The sequence below is a fragment of the Triticum aestivum genome, chromosome 7D, assembly GCF_018294505.1.
Source record: "Triticum aestivum cultivar Chinese Spring chromosome 7D, IWGSC CS RefSeq v2.1, whole genome shotgun sequence".
Lineage (NCBI taxonomy): Eukaryota > Viridiplantae > Streptophyta > Magnoliopsida > Poales > Poaceae > Triticum > Triticum aestivum.
The window spans coordinates 619,558,935-619,571,213 of record NC_057814.1 but is presented as its reverse complement, the minus strand read 5'-3'; positions in this window follow the sequence as shown (position 1 = coordinate 619,571,213).

Below are 12,279 nucleotides of genomic sequence, written 5' to 3'. Positions count from 1 at the left end.
GGAGAAACATTGCTCAATGTCGTCAAGATATGCATGGTTTTGAAACCAGACTATCAGACATTTGCTATGTTGTTCAGGAGCCTAGGGGAAATGAAGGCGAGGGTTATGGTGCTCCATCGGACAATACAGCATGAAAACGTAACAGTCAGGTCAAATGAACTGAGCTTCTGAACTTCTAGTGGTGCATTTATCTGCTAGACTGTTAAGTTCTATGCCAACCTTCCTTTTGTTATATAGTTGTAATTTGTTTTGGTGTGATACAAAATTTATTCTTAACGTGCAGCCACCGGCTGAAGAAAACAGCAAGACATTTTTGCATAGTGTAGGGTGTTCCCCATATTTGCACTGGTGGCGATCTTTGATGCCGAGTGGATGTAATCTGTGCAATCGCCTTAATAGCCTAGCGTTAGTTTTGGCCTTATTTATTTCCTAGTCTTCTTTTTCCCTGGTTTGCTAGTGGCCGCAACTACCATGGGCCATATACGGGTCATAGGATCCATGGGTCTCTTACGAGCCGTCGATAAATGGGCCTGTAATCGGTGGGCCTCGGGCCGTCGGATAAATGGGTCTACATGGGCCGTAATCGGGCGTAATTGGTATCAGCCCAGCACGGTAACAGGCCGTAGGACAGCAAAGGCTTAATTCTGTCACAGGCATAACGGGTCGTTAATGGGCCAGAATATAGGACAGGCTGGAAACGGCGCAACGGGTTAACAGGCCAGAAACGGGCCGACTCTTGCCATGGGCCGAATTTGGCCCATTAGGGTAACAGGCCAGTAACAGGCCGACTCTTGCCATGGGCCGAATTTGGCCCATTAGGGAACAGGCCAGTAACGGGATGACTCTTGCCATGGGCCGAAATTGGCCCATTAGGGGAACAGGCCAGCAACGTGCCGGAAGTAATCGAGGGCCGAAAAGGAGCCCAAGAACAAATGGGCCGTCAATAGGCAGAAAGCTAACACGGGCTGGAAACGGCCCATGTAAATCACGGGCCGTTAACGGGTATAAAGAAAATTACTGTTCATTATGGGCTAGAGTCACCGTGGGCCTGTAAAGGGCCGAAAGATACGAAGGCCTCATATGGGCCGAAAGACGTCGTGGGCCATACATGGGCCGAAAGTGAAATGGGCTGGTGTTATATTCGACGGCCCACATGACGTTGTTGGGCCAATTTCCTTTAGGGCCTAACGGGCCGTGAGTTAACGGGCCGTAAAATGGGCTATTTGCGAAGAAACCGTTAACAAGCTTTTCATGGGCCAGCCCGTTAACTTTTGACCAAGTCAAACGGGCCGGCTTTGTAAGCTAAATGGGCCAGTGGTGGGTCGTGGCACGTGTCGACATATCATAGGCGCCTATCTGACCCACTGACGAGCTGACACGTGTTTCGTGCGGCCAATAAGAATTTTACACGTGGAAATTTCCCATTGGTCGGGGCTGTTAACGGGTTATCTGATCCAAAACCCGACCCGGTAGCTTAACGGCGTTCCGTTACGGTGGATGCCACGTGTCGGTCACCCTTGACGAAAGCGCTTCTGTGACGCGCGATTTATTGTCATGGAAGTGGACACTTCCGTGATGATAATTTTGGTAATGTCATGGAACACTTCTACGATAGCACAGGTATGACTATCTTGATTCTGTCATAAAATCGTCATGGATGTACATGCATGACAAAAAACGCGACCTACTGTGACAAACACGTATCATCACGGAAGTGTATTTTTTTACTAGTGGTTATATCGACTAGAGGGGGGGGGGGTGAATAGGCGATTTTTATGAATTCTTCACTGAGGAATTTGCAGGTGAGGAAATTCCTTAGCGAAGAACTACTTGCAGCGGAATAAGTACTCAAAAGTAAACATAACAGAATACAAGCATGGTCATCATGATGAAATGAAGACAAGCACAGAGTACAGAAAGCGTAAACACAGGATAACACAGGATGAAGACAAACAGACTGAAGAAATTGAACTGAGGAAATTGAGAAAGTCTTCAGTCAAAGTCTTCAAACAGATATGAACAAGTGAACAACACAGTTATGAGGAAATAAAAGAGTTGAGGAAATAGAACCAGTAAGCTTGGTGAAGACAATGCTTTGGTAGACCAGTTCCAACTGGTGTCTCGGTTGTACATCTGGTTGGAGCGGCTAGGTATTTAAACTTGAGGACACACAGTCCTCACCGTGTTCTCCTTGAGCTAAGGTCACACTGACCTCGCCCAATCACTCGTGGTAAGTCTTCAGGTGACTTCCGAACCTTCACAAACTCGGTCACTCGGCGATCCACAATTCCTCTTGGATGCTCTAGACCATGACGCCTAACCGTCTGGAAGAAGCACAGTCTTCAAAGGTAACAAGCGTCGGATCCACGCAGGATCAATCTCTTCAGTGATGCTCAATCACTTTGGGTTTGTAGGTGTTTGGGTTTGGGTTTCCTCACTTGATGATTTTCTCTCAAAGTCCTCGGAGGATGGGATGCTCTCAAATGACAAGTGTCAGTTTCTCTCGGAGCAGCCAACCAGCTAGTGGTTGTAGGGGGGGCTATTTATAGCCTAGGGAGCAGCCCGACATGATAAGACATAAATGCCCTTCAATGATATGACCGTTAGGTGGGTAGATATTTTAGGACAGCTGGCGCGTAGCACAGCAACGGTCGGATATTTGAGGCTCAAATTCCTCAGGGCTATCATGTTCCTCACTGTGTAGGCAATCCGCACTGGCGAATTCCTAACTCCTCAGTCAGAACAAATTCCTCAGAGACCAGAAGAACTTCGTCTCTGTCACTGAAGAATATGACTGAACTGTATGAGATTTCCAATGGCTTCACTCGAAGGGATTGGTAGGTGTAGGATTTTGAGTTGAGCATCACATGGAAATTTTTCCTTACTATTTCCTCGACCCCCTTTAACAGTACGGTGTTTCCTATGACTCAAGAAAGAGAAAATGAAACTACGAAAACAAAAGTCTTCACGCTTCATGTTTCTCAAATGAATACCAAGTCTTCAAGGTCACACAAATTTCTTCACTTTCAAGGTCCTCAGAAAGTCTTCAGAAATCCAAAGTCTTCAGTCGAAGAACTTCATTTTTAGGGGTCGACTTTCTCTGTAAATATCAAACTCCTCATAGACTTATAGACCTGTGTACACTCATAAACTCATTAGTCTCTTAACCTATAAGTCTTCAATACACCAAAATCACTAAGGGGCACTAGATGCACTTACAGCAAAAAGCTTTAATTGGCTTGTGAATCTGCACAAAAAAATAACAAGGTAACACTTGTTAGTGGCATAATATAGCATGACAGTAGTAGATATTCACGTATGAAATCAACTAACCGCAATCAATGAAGCCCACTAATCATCGTCTGCTGTAATAGTTTGCTTCGCATCATCCCATCCAAGCCCAGTAGCTTTGTTTTTGTAAAATACCCATGCAGAGTATATAGCCTTCATATCATCCCAACGATTCTTGAATTGCTTCTGTACATAGTTTCTTCCGGTTTGTGCGTTCAAGGCTGCAATTAACCCTTATATCCAGCACGAGTTAAAGCCTTGGTTGCCCTATTTCCAAGCCGTATTTCTGCAGCGGCACACTCACAGAAAATTCTGGTGGCCTCTCGATCCCATCCAGTTTTTACTTTGGGTTCTTCCATCTATACAGCCAAGTATGAGTTTGCAAATGGAAGTAACAGTAGCAGTCCCAAGTACCAAATCAAGCATTCAAATTTGCAATTTGTAAAAACAGAGAACACACTAGCAGTTCGCTACTACCAAATGGAGCAGTCAAATTTGCAATTTATATTAAAAGAGCACACACTAGTAGTTCCCTTGTACCAAATGTGAGCAGTCAAATTTGCAGTAGCACGCACTAGCACTTGGCCTATTTCCAAGCCGTACTTGTGTTGCGGCACACTAGCAGTTCGCTTGTATAAAATGAGAGCAGTCAAACTCGCTTGTATCGTAATTTATATAAACAGAGAATACTCTAGCAGTTCACAGTACCCAATACTACTTCCTTGCAACTTCGGGTGAGTGTTAGTGTCTTCTACTACAAATTCTATTTTTCTTACTAGATATTAATAAGTGTAGTTGATGAGTTATGCACATGCTTGCTTATACAAACGTGTGCGCATGCAGTTTCCACTGGATCCTGCTAATCATTGAAGTTGACGAGGGAAAAATTCAAGTACTGGACTCACTACTTAAAGAAACTAAAGAATACCACAACGTGAAGTTGATGCTCGACAGGTAATTTCAATCATTATCGCACTATATCGGCCTCTTTAGTTCATTTCCTGATATAAACTAATTAATAACTCATTTATTCATTTTGTTTGTCAGGCAGGGTTTGACAAAAGTTCATCAAAGAGGTTATCGACCCATGGAAACCAGAGCTGAAATGGTGGCGACCCAGGGTAATTAAGTAGTACTAGCTACGTCTGCGCATTTCTTTAATTCTTGTTTTAATGCCATTATCATGCTTCATTAATTATTATCTGATTGAATTCTATTCTCGTAAAGTGCATGAGGCAGGCATCAGGGAATAATTTATGTGCATATTACGTTTGCGAGAGCATTCGCTTTATGACAGAAAGGAGCAAAAATGAAAGAAATCTTTTGGTACGTAAACACTATTCACAATTCTTTTTATCATGATCTAATATATATATACACACAACTAATATATCATATTGATCTCCTTCTTTAATAAAGATGCAATAGATGTGGGATCAGCTCCTACCAACCGACCGCATACGAGCACTTCAAGAGAAAATGACGGGATTTTTGCTTGACCATGTCATAGATCCGAAGGAGAATACCATTTCACCTAATGCCTGCATGTAATAATCTGTAAATTGTAGGAGAAATTGTATATACCAAATTGTGTGTGTGTGTATGCCTGGTCGTGTGAGAAATTTTATTATATATGATTGGTTTTACAAGAAATTCTATTTATATATGCATAACGTGTACAGTATGTAGTAGCGTAAGATATGTTTGAAATAAAAAGAATTAAATAAAAACAAAAATTAAAAGAAAAAACAAACCATCTTATCTTATATTTACTAATTGGAGGCACCATACGAGACACCACATTAATCCTTAAAATTAAGAATTTTTGACCGTTTGATTAATATATAATGTATCTGCAACCATTAGATGAAACGTAAAGGACGGGGTGATCTGTACAACCACGTGCGGGAGTCTTGCTCCCTTGGGTCTCTATATGTTTCCTAGAAACAAAGGGATCTCCTTTTTACGCAGTTGTACAACCTAGCTTTTAATTAGCACGTCATGCTGGATCCTCCCTAATGTAGTGATGCAATCATGCCCAACTATGCCTCTTTCCTTGATCAAGCCCTTCTCAGCGTCTCCCATGCATGCCGTGCGTGTAGCGTCGCCGCCGTTGTCATCTTTACTCAGCAACGCCATCAGGGCTTTCCATCTAATCATCATTAACTGCAGGTTTTACCTACGGCCATATGTCCATGCGCTGACGTACATATCAGGATCCATGCATCCATCAAGCTAGGGTTTCTTCGGCCTCCCTATTCCATGCCATGGGTTCATAATTGCTGCACTAGATTGTACTTATTTCAGCCCGTAATGGAAATAGATTGGTGCAGATGTGTAGTTGACCGTGAAGCATATATTATTGCCCTTGCCGATTACTCTTCAACGAGGAACAAGCTGGCTCTATTGACTACTTGCCGGACTTGCACAGGTACAACTTTCTGCAGGTACGTAGCAAGAATTCGTTGACGGCAGATGCTTTAGTTAGAAGCAACATGCACACATGGCCGTGTACACAAGCCCGGTTGTGCAAGCAGGTAGGTGGATTGATTCCCATGTGAAAAAAGAGAGTCCACGACCAATGCGTAGGGCAGCCTCTAGGTGACTTTTCACTGTGTTTGTTCTTTGTTCTATAAATGCTAACGCATCTCCTCTCTTTTTGGTTACTTCATTTACCTCTGAAGTCTAATAGATATGTACTGAGCTTTTGTCCTCTGTATTGATAAAAACCGAAAAGCAGATTTATCCTTAGTAAATATCTCCATTAGATTTACTGTTATGTTGTATTCAATTAACAAAGAATTAGATGATAATTCGCAAACATACCGAAGTCGTAGTTTGATTCGTTATGTGTATTCTTCACGTTATAAAGGATTTTATTTCAGCAGTTTAGCTCTGACTTCAGGTACATAAATAAAGCAATACATATAAGAGGTGTACTTTCTTATTTATTGTTATTTATTGTATTGCGGACAATGCTGCCAAATAACTATGGCACACATATTAGGTTCATTAGTTTACTTTTCTCATGCTACATTGAGATATTTGTAGATCTATGTGCTGGACGGAGAAACAAACTCTGTACCGAACTATGTCATCTAATGGTAAAGCTAGCGTGTTCTGCTACACATGTTAGGAATTTGCTGGGATTATTATCTGGTGTGCTCTTTTTGTATTTGACAATACTTATCAACCTTTTGTTCTCATTTAAAAAATAATCCCCTTTTGGGTTACAAAACTGCAGCTATTTTAGCTATGCGCCGAATTAAAATTGTTACTTTAGCTTCTATCTTATTTTAGGCTTGGGTGTACTTAAAAGTTAATAAGGAAAATGGCATTTGTCTATTGATCTGACCACATGTATAATAGTTTATGTAACTTACTAATTTACTGCCGGGTCCTATGTACAGTGTACTATTTTGATTAAAAAATGATTTGTAATGTTGATGCATTGGTAATGCTACTTACATTTTGTTTTCAGAGATATCCCTTTTAAGTTTTGTTTAGGTAGCTGATTCATTTTTTGTAAATAAGTTTTGTGGATCTTTTACTTGATGATAATAATGAGTCAAAACAGTTTGAATTTGACGAGTATATAACGAGTATAATTACCTAATATATTTTCCAAATATCATTTAAAAGTTTTAAAATCATGTGGTTGTATCAACTATGGAAAACTGAATGCTATGGGTAAATAGTTAACTTCTTAATTGTGTTCGCACAAACTAATGACTGTTTTGCTTTTTTGTAAAAAGTTTTCTTTTATTTTGATGTATTTCAGATGGCAAAAAAGGAACATGTGGAACCGGCGGGTAATTTTCATATCATGGTAATTCTCTAGTTTTGTGGCTAATGTTTAGGTTATTTTTAATTAATAATTCATGGTGTTTTGTAAAGATGGTGGTTCTTCCGCAAACCATTTTATGGTTCTCTACTATTTCTATTAGAAAGAAAAAATTGTATATTTTTCTACCTCATGGGGCTAAGTAAAAGAATGACGTTTAGACTCAGGCTCTTGCAATACATTAGAGAGTGAAAGATCTCACAAAAGCCAAAAAATGAAATTCTGTTTCAATATATTTATGCTACTTTGCAAACATAAATGAGAATGCTTTTTCCCTTACATTTTGATCATGGAACATGAATATATGATATAGTGTACCTTCAAAGTTCGATATTTTCTGAAAATTTTCCTAACATTTACTTATATCCTTCTCCGAACTAATCAATCTTAGATATATTGATATATCGTAAGAATTTTTTTATGATTTCAATCCTAATATTTAATAGGTGAATTACTGGATTTCTCTATATTCAAATATGTAAGTGTCTATCTATCCAATAAGCTATTAATATCTCCATGCCTTTCCAAGATGACTAGCCTGTGCGGATGCACGGGTTGATGAGCTAAACCTTTTAGTCTCGGTTGGTGTCACCAACCGGGACTAAAGAACCCCCAGTCCCCGACGTGCGCTCGTGCCACGTGGTGGGTCTTTAATCCCGACCTATTAGTCCCGGTTGGTGAACCTGGACTAAAGGCCCTTACGAATCGGGACTAATGACCGATTCTGCACTAATGATATTTGAATTTGGATCACAACATAACAATCCATAGTGGTAGCCACTCCACTCGTATCACAGAGCTTTCCCTGGTGTCTCCTTCTTGGCCCCGCTACGCCTGTCCAGCGAGAAACTCTTCTTGCCGGCCGATTGATGCCACTGTCAGAGTTAGACGAGATCTCGTGATAAACACAAGCATTTTTGAATTATAACTACATCAATTACCATGATACACACATGCATTTTCGAATTATAACAACAACAATTACCATTGAGACCATTCATCTTGATTGATATACCATTTGGACATAATATCCGGAAAATGCCACACTATTTAGTTGTAATCCCTCCTCAAAATACAAGGTGTATTAATTAATCCAAAATTCAAGCATTTCAATGTTTGACCAGGTTTACAGGAACATATACAACACGAAATAAATAAAATACAAAAATATATTCCGTGATGAATCTAATGATAATGATCTCTTATCTTATATTTTTGAAATGGCAAGAGTATTTGGTAGGGGCAGAACCGTAGACTCAAGCACACACAGAAGCACCTCCATTACTGACCCATGACCAACTAAGCTGAGCTGGCTATATAATATTATTCTTTGGGAGCAATATTAGAGGTGTAATCATAAGCAAAGAGACAAAGAGAACATAAAAGTAGTTTCTTCTGGATATATAATTGTGTCATTGCCGTCGTCTAGTAGAAGTGTCTATCAATCTCACATCTACATGTTAGCTCTTATTATCGAATCGAGTATAAGATATATTCTTGACTATGAGAATCTCAGCTCAATGCTGCTAAAGATACTTTTGAATTAATATATAAACATGAATTTATCTAAAATGAATGAAGCTAGTTCAGAATGTTTATACCTTAGCATTGTAGAGGATATGTCATGAGAGAAATGGCAATAATATTTATCTCAGCACTCTCTACCCAGCTTTATGAGGCAACCAAGGCAATCGCATGTGCAAAGGGCTTAAGAGAGGATCTATGGAAGTTAAAGCAGACTAAAGCACCACTTTAAGTTTCTTCGATTTGATCTATAAACCTTTACATTGTACCAACTAGAGGCTCAACCACCCGTTCTTTTTTTGTGCGGTGCCAGCAAAAATCGAGCAACGTCACTGTTGTGAAAATTTGGTCGGACAGCACAAAACACTCTCCTAAAAAATGAGGCAACTTCATCGAAGACAACACTTAACTTTACCAAGAAGTTCAGAAACCCAGCCCTCCCAGCTTCTTCAAGAAAGGGAATTCATTATGATGACTCTCCCATAGTCTCCAAGAATTGGGTAGTGTTGAAAAACAGAGCATATCTTGTTACTTATGTCGATGCTCTTCATATGCCCAAAGCTCTATCATGAGCCAAATCCATCACATGTTTTTTTGTGTACTATGACTAAAATTAGTTATTCTTTTCAAAATAACAACTCTGATCAAGTTTTGACCAATGAGGACAAAGAGCTTAAGTACAAATTAGTGGTTAGAGGAAACAAATATCTATCTTCCAGTAACAACTTAACCGCGATCATTGACTTCATAAAATAGGTTGCTAACTGAGATCGAGAAAATACATGAGGCAAACCAAACAATATTGTCCATGCACCGTGATGTAACATGAATCTTATGTTATATATAGAAGGTATGGCAGCTTTGGTTGCATGAGTTACGGAATTCCACTTATTCCACAACACTTACAACCAAAGCTAGGCACACCTTCAATATGCTAGGTTTCAAGTTTCACCATTGGTCTATGGGTGAACAAAAAGGCTAAGATATACATGCCTCATATGTTACCAATGGAGTGCATGGCACAAAATTTAAATACCAATGGAATGCAAGGCACAAAATTTACACAGCGACATACTTGAAAATTGCAATATTGCCGCAAATAAACTTAACCATATTGTTGAATTCATCTATCTAAGAAATTTGGCCATGCTTTTAACTTTCCATTGCTCTTGGCCGTATCTCGATCCCTTCTATGATAATCTGACAACTATGCGACCCTGTGAACCCTCTAAACTCAATGGAAACATTCTCTCCTCCCCGTCCAGACACGGTTTGTCCAATTCTATGTTGATCTCTTGCTCTATCCATCGTCCATCGCTTCTCACGCTCACACCATCAGATTTTAGCCACTGCTTCAGACTTCGATTCTTCTCTTCCGTGTCTACTGATGCCAACGATGATGATCCATCGAGTTCCCAGCCCCAGTCCCATAAAAGAGATCGCGAGTGCTTCTGAGGGACGAGATGGTTGCACTCATGATTGCTGCTGGCAGAAGAGGACAACACTTCAGCTTCTTGGCCTTGGTTCTGAGCTGTGTCTGTGTGCAGCTGATGCACCCTGTATATGAGATAGACCATGTAGCCTCTACCAATGCCCGAGAGGCTCTTCGTGTTTAAGATGCCGTTCACGTCCAGCCAGCATATGTAAGAAAGAACGGCCACCTCGCTGAATCTACATGCCGAAAGAGTTAGCCTCAGTTTGCGGTGGTTGAACCGTGTTGTGTTGCGCTTATTTTATAACTTGTGGTGCAAATTTACCCACACAAGTAAGCAAAACTGGGTCACACAAACACTCAAATAAGAAAAAAAAATGGGTTGGGCAATAGGGATTCTCATATAAGTCGTCGCAACACTAAACGCAGCTTATACTATGGGCTTGAGTACTTTCCTATCTTCAGCATCCGAGAGGCTATATCATAATGTTACTTTGCTAACATAGCTGCTGAGTGAATTTAATTGTGGATTTCACTCACCTAATTTTCCCATTACTTATATTAAAATGGCAGCATGGAAGCGTGCATTTTGTTGTGTGGAGGAAAGGAACAATCCAGTGACTACACAAAGTGAGCTAATGAGCAGAAGGAGCACAGAAATGATTGAAATTTGACCAGAAATTAAATAGATTATGCGAGATTGGACGAACACAAAACCTGGAGTGAGGGTGGCAGTGTGACCAGACGAGGCCTCCGTAGGGGTAGCCACTCCACCCGTAGCACAAAGCTTTCGCCGGTATCATGTACTTTTTCGCGCCGCTATGCCTGTCCAGCGAGAAGCTCTTCTTGCCCCGTCGATAGATGCCAATGTCAGACGTGATCTCCTGATACACACATGTACATGGTATACTAGTAATGCAGCAGCATATTGTTGGCACGCGAAATCGACGCGCAACACCAGGATAACCGTCGTGCTTTCGTGACGACGAACGATTGCTTTACGAGCAAAGCAACAAAGATTTCCTCGCTTTCGTGAAGAAGAACCGGCCGCTTTCCAGCGCAAAACGGCAAAGATCGCCAAACCCTAGGGCTGCTAGGGCTCGGCAGGAAGTAGCAACAGAAAATAGACATACATGAAAAAGTAGTTTGTATTGATAGATCGTTTGTTGGGGCTTTTTCCAATCGGCCGTGGCCTTATAAATAAGGTACGCTGGACTTTGCGTATACAAGGCAAGACCTGGTTACGTAGCATGCCTTGCCGTACAGGAATACAACTCCAAAACTAAAACCGAACAGGACTCGATTCGGTTACCAAGTAATACATGCGTACAAAATATGCATGCTACATGTAGTACGTATCTAGGCCATATTCACGTACAAAGACTCTTGGATATATGAATAAAATATTCCGGCAAGGTCGCTATCACACTATATAATAAGGACTAATGACCCACCATCTGTGCTTGCTTTTGTTTAGGTGACTTCATTGCCCATGCTAAAATTCCTTCATCTTAACAACCACGGTTTAGCCCAGCACATGAGAATTTGTCCATGTAGCCGCTAGTCCATACAGAATTCTATATACTTGTCTTGGGTAAAATAACTTCCTACGCCTGACAAGCCTGCATTTCAAAATAAACAGCAAGTCCAAAAACATATATGTCAACCACACATTTAAATTAATTTGGCCCATAGAATACCTAGCAGCCAAATTATTCATTCAACACATATATACCAGCTTGCCACCATCGAGAAGAACTTGGGAGTCGCAGAGTTGGGAGAAGAACCCCTTGTTCGTTTCTCCCTCCCGGCGGCGCTCATCGCTGGTGCTCCACCGTGCTAGGATGTCGGCGCAGTCTGCCGGGACGAAGCTGCCCCAGACCTCATCAGAGTCGGCGGCTTCCCGGAGCACGGCGGCGGTGGCCGCCAGCCTACACGTGTCGCCGGGGGATGTCAGGGAGGCTACGCGGGCCAGGCAGTCGGCTGGGAGGTCGCAGATTCCCGTCTCCACCGCCATGCGTACTCGTTGATTAATTTGCTTTGGTCGATCCTGGGCCTGGAGCGATGATAAAGCGATGCGTAGTTGTACGCTTTGCTGGTAACAACACATGGTGATCATGGTGTTGCCAACATGACGACATATCTTCCCTAAAACAGGAATTAAAAACATGACAACATCTCTTCACAT